This window comes from Gigantopelta aegis, chromosome 8, assembly GCF_016097555.1.
Source record: "Gigantopelta aegis isolate Gae_Host chromosome 8, Gae_host_genome, whole genome shotgun sequence".
In the NCBI taxonomy this organism is placed as follows: Eukaryota; Metazoa; Mollusca; class Gastropoda; order Neomphalida; family Peltospiridae; genus Gigantopelta; species Gigantopelta aegis.
The window spans coordinates 75,692,178-75,706,321 of NC_054706.1; the positions used below are offsets into that span (position 1 = coordinate 75,692,178).

The following is a 14,144-nucleotide window of genomic DNA, read 5'->3' on the forward strand; positions in this document are numbered from 1 at the left end:
CGAAATTACTTCTTTTTTTAAATATTATTAAATAGTCCGATCCTCTCTTCTTTCTCTTTTTTAATTTGGACTGTCCAAATTATATAAATATTCGGCCGAGCAGTCAATTCTTTTTATTTTTGGCTTGTAACCTTTTTTATTTTATTTTATTTATTCTTTTAACTTTTTTACTAATTGCTATTTTCAAAATTCTGCCCATTTTCACCCCCCCCTCCCCCCCCCCCCCCCCCCCCTCTCCATCGCGAGTCAGGTCACCGATCTTATCGGAGGTCGGACTCTGGATGGGCGTGTTCGAAACCCTAGTGGTATATGGGCACGTTAAACTAGTTATCATCATCATCATCAATAAATTGTTAACAATTATTGTCTGGCGTTATTTTGATTATTTGGCTATATGGTTTAACATGTCGGCAAGATAAATTCGTTGTAGAAGCATCTCTCGGGGTATATGGCTCGGGGTAAAAGAACACACAGAGGGTACATAAAAAGCCATATACCCCTCGTGATGCTTCTACAACTTATAATGTAGCAAACTCGGGAATGTCCCTTTAACCGTTTTTCCATTCAGAAATAACTTGTCAGTTATCTTAGTGTTTCTTTTGTATGCCGTCTGCTGATGATGTTTATTGATGGACCGATTGATCGATCGATTGATTGAATGAGTGATATATCGATAGATAGGGTGGTTTATTAATAATGGGCTACCGGGTGGAAAAAAACATTTTGTCATTCTAGCACTTAGTAAAGAAACCCCAATATTTTCCATTAGTAGCAAGAGATATTTTATAAGCATTTGTAACGAAGAAATGAGAAAATCTATAGTTCCACCGATGGAAATTTATATTCATTCATATTTTTATTTTTTAAAGTATAAAGTGCACATCTTTCACTACTTCAGCTATAAGAAAGAAACACGGAAGACGAAAACATGAAGATAAATTTAATTATCTAAAATATACCTGTAGTATAAAAATTTAATAACCATCATCAGCGATGTTCTATATTGGAAAATAGACACAAAATGTCTTCCATAAGAGATATTTAAAATATGATTATGCCAATAACCAATGATTAGCTTACCATGGTATGTCGAGTTTTAAAACAACTGTGATTATAATCCATATAGGCCCTAACTACACATTATTTTCTCCTTCCTCGGTCTTTTTTTTGTTTTTGTTTTTTTTGTTATCATTTGTTGGTTTATGCCTGAAATGTTTAAGAATGACTATCCTTGAAAATAATCAACAATGTTTAGACATAATTATACTCAAAGAAAAAACATCAGGATACGACAATGGCAGCATTATGTTTTAGCATGTAGTATATATAAAATTATAATGAAATCGCCAAATGAATTCCTATCTAATAAAATGATAATAGACTTAATTATTTAATTTTTCCATTCATTTACTCACTGTCATGTCACATGGACCCTTCACAAACTGGCGTGTTTTCTCGCGAGAGTTCGTGGGTGAGATTTCCGACGTGATTTGTCAGTGTTGAGTTTCACCGCGGTGCTGCTAAGCCGCCTGGGTGATTGTTACAATGCTGTTTAGTGTCAGTCCCGGGTTTTACGAGGCACCGTTCGTCTCCCGCGAGTCGGCCTGTAATAATGGATGTATTCACCGTCCATCTGTCCACCTCGTCCACAATCTTTAATTACACTTACTGAACACTACACCAAGAAGTGGTCCCGGTTTTATAGTAGTTAAGCTGGTTGGTGCTGGGTTCGCCTCCCAGTACTGGCTCCCACCCAGAGCGAGTTTAATGAATCAATGGGTAGATGGTACACCAACCGCTCGCTCATTAACCACTAACTGATTGTCCCGTGCAGACAGACAGTCCAAATATTGGAGATGTGCGCCCAGGACAGCGTGCTTGGACACCTTTTTGGATATAAGCACAAAAATAACTAGAAATGAAATGAACTACACCATCAGTCAAGGTATGTGTGCCCCTGTGCACGTTCATACTGTGCATGCATGTTTGACCTCTACATAGTTTACACAAAAGTGACTTTTTAGTCTTGCTCTGTTTGTACAGTAACTTGGTATATTTTAATTTCTCTCAGTAGATAAAAACGTACAATTAAAAGTGTAATGAAACTCATCACCAACGTCAGTACTGCATAAGTGACATATTTTATTTTCCCTCTCAATATTAAACCATCTACCGGTTTCTATAGGAAGTTTGACATTTCCAGTTCTAAATTTACATTATAGTCTAGCATCTTTTGTTGACAATTTCACCAAATAATGTTCTAATTTAAATTCATGCTTGAACATTCTGTAGTTAATTCCTTTAGATGAGTCAAATTTATCACGTCTATTTTTGTACGTATTGATAACATAATATTTGCTTAACAGTATGTTTTAACCACATAACATTCACCCGTGTACATGAATATATGTCGCATAAACCTGTTATACCTTTTATACAAGATAACCAAGGTATAGCATATTTGTTACGGCTATAGAATGCCAATAAGTATAATATGCAAGACCAATCTAATTAAAATTAGCTCCACTATTACATGTGGATCGAGCTCATGTCCACCAATCAAAACATTACTTGCAGAATCATGCCAGTGATTTGAAAATAATTTGAAAACATTCCGAATTATTCTGAGGGTATACGGTATGTTTCATGTGAATTACGAATGCCTTATTTAGACCAGTAGAACTAATTTTAATCAGATTGCTAACAACACTGCGTAGTCTCCAATGACCAGGTAACATTTCGTCTGTAAATAATAATTTAAATATTGACCAATCACACTTCGCCTTTTATAACGTTATTTGGGAGCATACAAATTCTAAAAATATCGGGCGAGTCTATTTTAGTGGCCGCAGTACAGCGAACCATACCAATACGTACGGGATGGGTTATCAGTCTTCAATTTTACTTTAAAAATTATTTATTTATTTATATATATATAAAAAACTAAATCAGTCTTCAGTTTTACATTACAAATTATTTATTTTATAAAATAAAACATGTTTTAAGGCATTCGTAATTCACACGAAACATGTCGTATACCCTCAGGATAATTCGGAATGTTTTCAAATTATTTTTAAATCACTGGCATAATTCTGCAAGTAAGGTTTTGATTGGTGGACATGAGCTCCAATTGACTGCTGTTAGATCCACATGTAATAGTGGAGCTAATTTTAATTAGATTGATGCAAGACAATTTAGATTTTCTACAATTAACAGCAGCTGCCCAAAATGTAATCATTCTTACCTTAACACTAATGGACAATGGATATCTCCCTAACTTACCATAGACCATAAAGCTTGATGTCGACTTGTTAACATACAACGACAATGTACAAGGCAGCCTGTGTAGATGAGTTGCTACCTAGGTCAATTTTAAAAATAAATAACTAAATAACTAAATAAAATAAAAAAATCGATGACTAAACAAATTGGAAATATAAACAAAAACGTAATACATTGTAATGCCCACTAGAATATAATAACAACACAACAGATTTTGAATTAACACTAAATGTAAGGTGTTTTTCTTAATATAAACTAGACAACGTCTAATCTACTTCATACCGTAAGTCATACTGTCAAGAAAGCGATAAATCAGTGGAACCAACTGCCATTTTTACTTAAATCGCCATCGCAATATATTTTAAAATGTCTAAGTAATGTGGCTGATTCTTAATAAGAACAGGCGACAAAAAAGTGCGTGTCTACTTTTCCGACAAACAGGAAATCTCATAACTTCTGATAACAAAGGATAAACCACATCATATTGGCTTGAGGGAAAATGACATAAACATCTAAGTACATCATTCGTTTTATATCTTGAAATAGTTTAAGGTAATAACGACCGAGGACAAAGATAAACTGTTAGATGGTTTAAAGATAGACCAAAGGGGTGGGAGAGGCATAATTTCACAAGATGACAATCTTCGATCAACACAATTTAGTTTTAAGTTGTACAAACAATATTATGGCTGCTACTGATAGTACAGAAATTAATTTACTAAAAATGTTCAAGCACCTGTTGCCATTTCCGAATATGCATGCAACGTGATGATACGATGGACAAATGAACGCGGTCATAAAAATTTTGGAAGTTATAAAACAATTGCTTCTTAAGGTTAGACAAAACCTTTTTAGATCCATTTTTTACATACAGGTAAGCAATTAAATGGAGTTGATTGTGTTAGTGATTAAATGACGAACAGCAATCAATCAATCACTCAGCCACATCAAGACAAAAATGGACCTGCGTCATTTAAATTTCTCGCTGATTTTGTTAGCAGCTTTACGAATTGGGAAAACGAATTTTCTTAATCTGGGTAGCTTTTAACATAAACCTTCCAATTCCCAAGAGGTGCCACTTTTTATCAGATTCCAAGCTTTCTGCTTCCAAAGCGGACTAAAATCCTTGGTTGTTATTTGCTTCCCGTCATTCAAGCGTCACCTAATGAAGATTTCCCTCAGCCGAAATCTTCCCAGAATACTCCTCGACGGCGAGATTAAATCTGGCGACTCTCGCGGGATTTGCATCCCGTGCGAGGCTAAGTTTTCCTCATTGGGCGGGCCAATTTACAATGTAATTTCGGCACATTCAATAAAGCCTTGATTACCGCTATGTTACATATGTCATCTTTTACAGCTCACTTCGATCAAAACACCGAAAAACTCAATTATCTCCCGTGTTCATTGCGTTAACAATATCGCTGATTAATTCAAATTTAATTACTTGAGACATCAATAACAAGCCACTTTCCTGCCGGCCAGCCTTTTACCGAGAAGACTTGATGGGATTCTGCTGAAGCAAAGAGCGCGATCTCTGATACCGTCTTTCTATTTCCATGTAAATTACACGAATTTTCCGGTATTACCCCTGAAACACTGAAGTCATTTCCTATCACGACAAATTCGCCGTTTTCCTGTTACCATCAAAAGCGCACAGCCCTGACTAATATTTACGGGATAGTGTTAGCGGCGTATCAAGATAGCCGCGTCTGATTACAGATGGCGAGAATGGCGGGGAATCAATATACACGTTATGCACTGATACACCAATTTGCAACTATCGTCATAGATTTCTGTTGTAGTATACCGGGGGAATCGATATATACTTTATGCATTGATACACCAATTTGCAAATATCATCATATACTTTATGTACCAATACACCAATTTGCAACTATCGTCATAGATTTCTGTTGTAGTATACCGGGGGAATCGATATATACTTTATGCATTGATACACCAATTTACCGGCCTCGGTGGTGTCGTGGCAGGCCATCGGTCTACGGGCTGGTAGGTACTGGGTTCGGATCCCAGTCGAGGCATGGGATTTTTAATCCAGATACCGACTCCAAACCCTGAGTGAGTGCTCCGCAAGGCTCAATGGGTAGGTGTAAACCACTTGCACCGACCAGTGATCCATAACTGGTTCAACAAAGGCCATGGTTTGTGCTATCCTGCCTGTGGGAAGCGCAAATAAAAGATCCCTTGCTGCCTGTTGTAAAAGAGTAGCCTATGTGGCGACAGCGGGTTTCCTCTAAAAAAACCAGTGTCAGAATGACCATATGTTTGACGTCCAATAGCCGATGATAAGATAAAAAATCAATGTGCTCTAGTGGCGTCGTTAAATAAAACAAACTTTACTTTTTTTTGATACACCAATTTGCAAATATCATCATATACTTTATGTACCAATACACCAATTTGCAACTATCGTCATAGATTTCTGTTGTAGTATACCGGGGGAATCGATATATACTTTATACATTGATACACCAATTTGCAAATAAAATACTTTATCTTACATTTGCAACTATCGTCATTTCTGTTGTAGTATACCGGTGGAATACCGATTGATACATCAGGGAAAATATCGATTTCTGTTCTACTATATAAATCGATATAATAATACTTTATGCACTGATACACCAATTTGCAAATATCGTCATAGATGTCTGTTGTAGTATACCGGTGGAATCGATATATACTTTATGCATTTATACACCAATTTGCAAATATCATCATATACTTTATGTACCAATACACCAATTTGCAAATATCATCATATACTTTATGTACCAATACACCAATTTGCAATTATCGTCATAGATTTCTGTTGTAGTATACCGGGGGAATCGATATATACTTTATGCATTGATACACCAATTTGCAAATATCGTCATATACTTTATGTATCAATACACCAATTTGCAATTATCGCCATGGATTTCTGTTGTAGTATACCGGTGGAATCGATATATACTTTATCCATTGATACATCAGTTTGAAAATATCTTCATAGATTTCTGTTGTACTATACCGAGGGAATCGATATAATAATACTTTATGCACCGATACACCAATTTGCAAATATCGTCATAGATGTCTGTTGTAGTATACCGGGGGAATCGATATATACTTTATCCACTTTATCCATCGATACACCAATTTAAAACTAATGCCATAGATTTCTCTTGTAATATACCGACTAGATCGATATATACTTTCACTGATACACCCATTTGCATCTATCGTCACAGGGTTATGTTGTATTATGCAAAGGGAATCGGTATATATATATATATATATATATATATATATATATATATACTCTTCAAAAGAAGAAACGCAAAACCACATTGTCGTAACATTTGGAGAATTGATTTAATTATTGAATGGTGAGTCCGATAATTACCAAATGTTGCAGGATTGTTCACAATTCACTCTAGTCCATTGTGAGTAAGTGATAGGACACACCACCAAGGTCAAGGTCATCTGGAGTCAATACCGGGTGTGGCCTCCGCGTGTGTTGACAACTGCCTGGCACCGCCTGCCCATTGAAGCAACCAGAGTACGGATGACGTCCCGGGGGATGGTGGCCCACTCGGCCTGCAAGGCTGCTGCCAGCTCGGGCAGGGCCTGGGGCTGTGGTTGTCGCTGTCGGAGGCGTCGGTCCAACTCGTCCCATAGATGCTCAGTTGGGTTCAAATCCGGTGATGTCGATGGCCAAGGAAGGACATTAATGTTGTTGTTCTGTAGGAAAGCCGTTGTGAGACGTGCTGTGTGAGGCCTGACGTTGTCATGTTGGAACACTGCGTTGGCGTTGGCCATAACTGGAACGATGTGTGGCCGGAGGATCTGGTAAATGTAGCCCTGTGCATTCAGGTTGCCCTGCACGTGGACCAGGTCAGTTCTGCCAGTGTGTGAGATGGCTGCCCACACCATGACACTACCCCCGCTGAATCTGTCCACTTCCTGCACGCAGTTTGCCGCATAACGTTCACCACGACGCCTATACACGCGACATCTTCCATCATGACGTCGGAGCAGAAATCGGGACTCGTCACTGAACCACACCTGTCTCCATCGCAGTTGAGGCCATTGTCGATGAATCTGGCACCACTGCAGTCGGAGTCGACGGTGTTGTGGTGTTAAGATGACACCTCGAACTGGACGTCTGGCACGAATTCCTACCTCACGTAGGCGGTTCCGTACGGTCTGGTCGGATATCCTGCGCAAACCTGGTATTGCTGCGGCTGTGGAGGTGGCAGTAGTCAATCGTTCCCGAAGGTGGCGTACCCGGATGTAGCGGTCCTGCCCGGGGGTAGTGACCCGTGGTCGACCGGATCTAGGGAGGTCACGTGTTGATCCATGTTGCTGGTAACGGTCCCACAGTCTGGAGATGGTGCTTGGGGACACATGGAATGCCCTGGCAACGGCCGTTCTGGATTCGCCTGCGTCTAGTCGGCCGATGGCATTGTTTCTCTGCGGTTCACTGAGACGTGGCATGTCCTGGATTGTCAACTGTCGGCCAGATACAGAGGCCAGGCAAGCGAACACCCTGCACTTTTATACTGTCGGTGTTCATGTTGCACGTGCAGACAACGCACGTGCAGTGGTGACATGGTTTGCACGTGGCTGCGTTTTTGCGAATATTCACATTTTGGAACTTTATTGTACAGTAGCTGCGTTTTATCGAATGTAACCGTGGGAATGTGTTTGGGACATGCAATGACCTTATATTCACAAAGCATGAACCGGTAGGAAACATAAAATCGGAGTTATAACCCATTTGTACCCTTTTGCGTTTCTTTTTTTGAAGAGTATATATATATATATATATATATATATATATATATATATATATATATATATATATATATATATACGTATATAAATATCATACACCTTAAGTTATGCACGGATACACCAATTTACAACTATTGTCATATATTTCTACTTTAGAATACAGACTAACATAGCATACACCTTAAGTTATGCACGGATACACCCATTTACAACTATTGTCATATATTTCTGTTTTAGTATACCGAGGGAGTTAATACAAACGTTATGCACCGATAAACCGATTTGTACGGAAGCGTATTAGTGCCATCACAAACAATAAAATAATTATATTTTCCAACATTTAAACTTGACAAATCACGTTTAATCTTGGAAAAATCAACTTTAAACTTGGAAAAATCAAGTTTAATGTTGGAAAAATCAACTTTAAATTTGGAAAAATCAAGTTTAATCTTGGAAAGATCAACATATAATATTGGAAAGATCAACTTTAATTTTGGAAAAATCAACAACCTTTAAAGGGACATTCCTGAGTTTACTCAAATTTTTAAGATGTTATCGACTAACAGAGACTTTTTAACGATTGTCATTACATATCAAATATATTTTTCTGCATAAAATATTAGTGACTGTATATTAAACGTGTTTCTGATCTTTCTAATATTTGTATTAGGTTAAATTTCATTTTATTTTCCTAAAATATGTTTTTTTCGTACGTAAGAAATTATTTGAAGACAAAATCCAGTTTCTGTTTTTTACAAATATTAAGACGACCAGAAACACATTGAATATAGGACAGACACTGATATTCTAAACAAGAAAATATATTTAATATGTAAGTTTAATCGTAGAGATATTATATTAGTGGGAAACATCTTACAATGCAGCAAACTCAGGAATGTCCCTTTAATCTATTGAATAACAATAGCAAGAAATATCACACTATTGTAACAGGGACACATACCTTCAATATATTAATCAACAAACTAAGTTTAGATAGAAATATCACACAATTATAATAGGACCACATGCGTTTAATATATATTAATCAACAAACCAAGTTCCAAAATTAAAGTTGATTTTTCCAAAGTTAAAATGTTGGAAAATATAATTATTTTATTGTGTGTAGTGGCACTAATACGCTTCCGTAAATTTGCAACTGAGGTCATACATTGTTTTTTAGGTCTTGATTACGACGCATAATGTCGATAATACAACAGTAATTGTGGATTGAACGTTGGAAACCCGAATTGAACATTGGAAACCCGAATAGGCTACATTAGGCATTACACATAGGCCTATATATGGGGACATATGATACGGTATATAATAACTGTCCATTTATTTTATAATAATTATATTTTGTTTGCACAGTGCCGATGTAATTGATTCGAAACAACTGATCCGACTACCGGTTAAACCGCCAGGCGGGTGCCGAGCTGGTCCTAATTGATGCCAAACACATCGTGTTGTCGCAATCGGTCGGCGTTAATTAACCCTTGCAACGTGGCTGTTCATCCGAGGTCGTCCTCGGTGTGTGTGCCACAACAAAACACGATCTCGGTCCAACAACATTTGCTGAACAAATTTCACATTTTATGTTATAGTTTTAATTAAAGTGCAGTTATCTGTTCAAACATTTATCATTGATTGTGAAATTTACGTAACGCGATCGTTTGATTTGCGACCACGCGGCCATGTTGTTTTCCAACCCGTCATCGGTAATTGCTCGTCCCTTTGTCACCCTGTTAACACGCTGTAATTGTATTGACTTTACTGTTTTCTCGCACATTTTCAATTAGACAGCCACTGCAGTCAAAGAAAATCATCACAAAACTTGTTTTAATTGCTCCACCAGCCGTGGAAAATGTCACGAACAGCAACAAAAAAACAGACCAGAATAAATATGTTTAAAATTTAAAAAAAAAAAAAAAAAAAAAAAAAACCCAGAGTGATCGGGTCGTTACCAAAGAACACTTTACAGCTTAATCTTTAAACAGGCATTTATAATATTTTCTTTTATGAATCGAAACACGGACCATGACCAGGCACGATTGCGGGGGTGGGTTCGAGGTGTGTTCGGGGTGGGTGGGAGGTTCCGGAGTTGAACCCCTCACTCCATCGCCTTCTGAAAGCGAATTTATTTTTTAATGTATTTTCCAATCAGGGTGATTCAACACCCCCCTCCCCCTTTCGCTAGAACCCTCTCCTGCATACATTCCTGCAGACGCGTCTGCTTGGTAACGTAATTATTACACCATTCACTTGTAAAGTCTGTTTTCATAAACATCTGTAACAGACGCAAATCGAGAGAGACCGACGCCAAAACGGTTGTGTTGTGTAACGACACCACTAGAGACTAAGAGCACAGGCAGTCTAAACAAATTATGGCCGAACCCGAACAAAATAGCAACAGAAATGACTCGAGGAAATGTATACATGGATATCACAAACATATCTACCAAAATCGAACCAGGTGTGACAACCCAAAATATACCCCCGCCAAACTATATCCGGGGTTAAAGTGGGCTAGCCTGTTTTATACCTCTAACCCTAACCCACATTGTTTTATTACTAACCTGTATACAAAATAAATAAATAAATAATAATAATAATAATAAACGCCATGAAGTATCATAACTGGTTTTTGTTTGGCTTCTATAGTCCATTTGCGCCAAAAAGGAAGTTTGTTTTGTTTAACAACACCACTAGCGCACATCGATTAATTAATCATCGGATATTGGATGTCAAACATTTGGTAATTCCAACAACTAGACACGTTAATGCAGCAAGGATCTTTTATATGCACCTTCCCACAGACAGGGTAGTACATACCACGGCCTTTAATATACCAGTTGTGATGCACTGGCAGGAACGAGAAATAGCCCAATGGGCCGACCGATGGGGATCGACCCCAAACCGACCGCGCATCAAGCAAACGCTTTACCACTGGACTACGCGCGCCAAAAAGGAACCACTGGACTGCCATCTAACTCTTATAATGAATAAAGTTAAAACATATTAAAAGATATTGTTGTGTATAACAACTCAAATAACATATATATATTTTTTAAAGTATATGTAAAAAAAAAAAAAAAAAAAGCTTCTTAAATTACAATCAAATTATATAGATTAAATATATTTTTTAATGAAAGGGATGAAGCCAAAATAAAAGAACAGCCATGCAATCGATAATACATTACATGAAGACAAGTCAGTACTGCACGTGCATTACCGTGACTGTTCTATCAGTTGTCTTCATACCTGCATCAAAAATAAGATTTAACCTATGCAAAGAAACCTTTTTCTTTTTTTTTCAAATTACTTATTTTTTCAGTTTTTAAAACATATTTTTGTTTGAGTTGGTATGGGTTTAAAACTTAATCGTACGTTTTTATATGAATTTTAACATTATTCATTAGAGTTATAAGCCAATAAATCGCTTCCCTTTTAACGTAAATGGACTAGACATAATACTAAAACATATTCCAGAAATCACCTACTATTTATACATTGGTTACAATTAAAGTACATTCACTGGGATAACTTTTGTCCTTTCAAAACCTGGTATTTTTAATTGTTATACCCCTCGCATAATCTTTCCGTAATTAACTCTAGAATAATAATTTTAAAAAGTTGATTTCGACTAGTATACGTGTAAAAAATTAAAATAAATATTTTTGGCGGAATCCGCCACCATTACAATTTTGATATGTAGGAATTAAATTTTGTTAAATGGTGTTCCTGATCATATAGACTGGATGTCAAACATTTGATAATTCTGACAGATAGGCCTTTGTTGTACCAATTGTGGGACCGAGAAATGGACTCACCGACGGGGATCGATCCTAAACCGATTGCGTATTCTGACGAGCTATTTACCACTGGGCTAAAAATGGAAGAAATGTTTTATTTAACGACGCACTCAACACATTTTAATTACGGTTATATAGCGTCGGACATATGGTTAAAGACCACAGAGATAATTACAGCGGAAACCGGTCTTGGGCTACTCTTCTTCTTCTTTTTTTGACACTAACGTTTTAGTTGTCGAGCATTGGCTGGAACAAGAAATAGGCCAATGGGCTTACCGACAGGGATCGATCCTAGACGGATCGCGCCTCAAGCAAGCACTTTACCCGTCTCGCCCCTAAAATAAGAGGGGTAAAAGTACATAAAGAAATCTAACAGCGTTAAAACGGCGTGTCAAAATTGTTTGTGGCATATATTTTTTGCAGAGCCACCAATTATTTCATTGAACTTTTAAATATCTATATTTAACACAGTATACTGTTATTTTCGGAAGTTCCAAGATTTGTAACATTCCCTAAAAAATATTCCAATAAAAACATTACGTCGCCGACAGGATTCGAACCTGTGCGGGGAAACCCCAATGGATTTCGAGTCCATCGCCTTAACCACTCGGCCACGACGACCAATGATAAAATGTCTCATTAATATAGTATAGTACAGTAAAGCACATCCTGTTGGCAATCAACTTCTTTTTTTTTTTTTTGTAGGTTATTATTAAATTGTTTTTTAATACAAACGGTGGATGCAATCATTGTCAGCGACAATACACACGTTTGTGATGTTCAACACTTTTTGGGAGAAAATAAACAAATGTCAGTTCGTATTTATACAAATATTCGCAAAAATTAGGTGTATTTTAAAACTGACTGTTTGTGCACGCAAACACGATACATATGATACAATTTATAGGCCTATCATCCTTATTAATATTATGTCATTGTGGACTATTATTCTGTTGCAAATGTACTATAGTATTAAACGAGCTGCAATATTATTTAGATCACCTACGACGTCAACAAACAATAATTAACTCACTGACTCAGCCATTATAGGTATTTTCGTTCTTTACTCTACCGGCTCCCACTCATTTAAATAACCGCAATTAATGACAACTCAGTCGTAACTACGAATGTAAAGGTAAAGTCTGATACAGCATCGGGTGGACCAGGCCCATTGGAACGGTATTCAAAAGGGAGGGGCACGCAAGCCCATTTTGTTTTTGTTACTGGCTCCCCCCCCCCCCCTTTAATTCAAATTTTTTTTTTTTTGGGGGGGAGGTATTTTAAAAGGTGGAGTGACCCCGCTCCCCATCAAGGTTCGTACGAACCATCTTAGAACTCTACATAAATAGGCCTACATGTACTGTAAAAGGTCAAGTTGTTTTAACGACACCAGTAGAGCATATTGATTTATCAATTATTTTACTAAATAAAATATCCAACATTTGTGACGGTCTTCAGAGGAAATGTGCTACATTTCCCTATTATTAATAAGGAATCTTTAATTTATATGCCCTTCCCAGACAGGACAGCACATACCACAACCTTTGATATACCTGTCTCGGGACACTGGTTGGGATGGGAAAACCCAATCAGAGAATGGATCCACGGATGAGATTCGATCCTTCAACCAGATCAAGGACCTTAGGTAAGCACTACAAACTAAACTAAGTCCCACCCTGCCTAGCTATGACACGGTCGCAGGACTCGAAATTGAAATAATTGTACACACTGTACACTTGTCTCTTAAAAATTAACCAGTAATTTGTTTTATGATAGTTTTAGTATGCAGATTTCTATTTCACCTGTTAGGTATAAAACAACTGCTTTTTGATTTTCAAAGCTTGCTATTTCGAGCCGGTTCTCCCACTTTGCCAAGCTATAACACTGAAAGGATTTTTCTTACCCTGTATATACTAATATAGATGTTATCCCATCCTGTCAATAACTTTGACACAGTAGATGATTTTTTTTTAACACTGCCAAACTATCACACTACTTATTTCTCCAACCCTGTATATAACAATATAGATGTTCTCCCATCCTGTCAATAACTTTGACACTGTAGATGGTTCTTCCACACTGCCTAGCTACCAGGCAATTGTCCAATAAATGGATGTATTCCAGTGGTGAAGTGCTCATCCGAGGTGTGGTTGGGGGCATGAGGGTAAATCTAATTCCAGACAGTGCTCCACAACTGGTATAGCAAACGCGGTGCTACTTTACTATCCTGTCTTTGGGATGGTG

General features: G+C 37.3%; 1 non-coding gene across 1 annotated transcript; it reads right to left on the reverse strand.

Annotated features, from left to right (window-relative positions):
* Positions 1–12,439: 12,439 nt before the first annotated feature.
* Positions 12,440–12,521, reverse strand: Trnas-cga. Its single transcript has one exon. It is a non-coding gene; the product is annotated as a tRNA-Ser (tRNA).
* Positions 12,522–14,144: the final 1,623 nt, after the last annotated feature.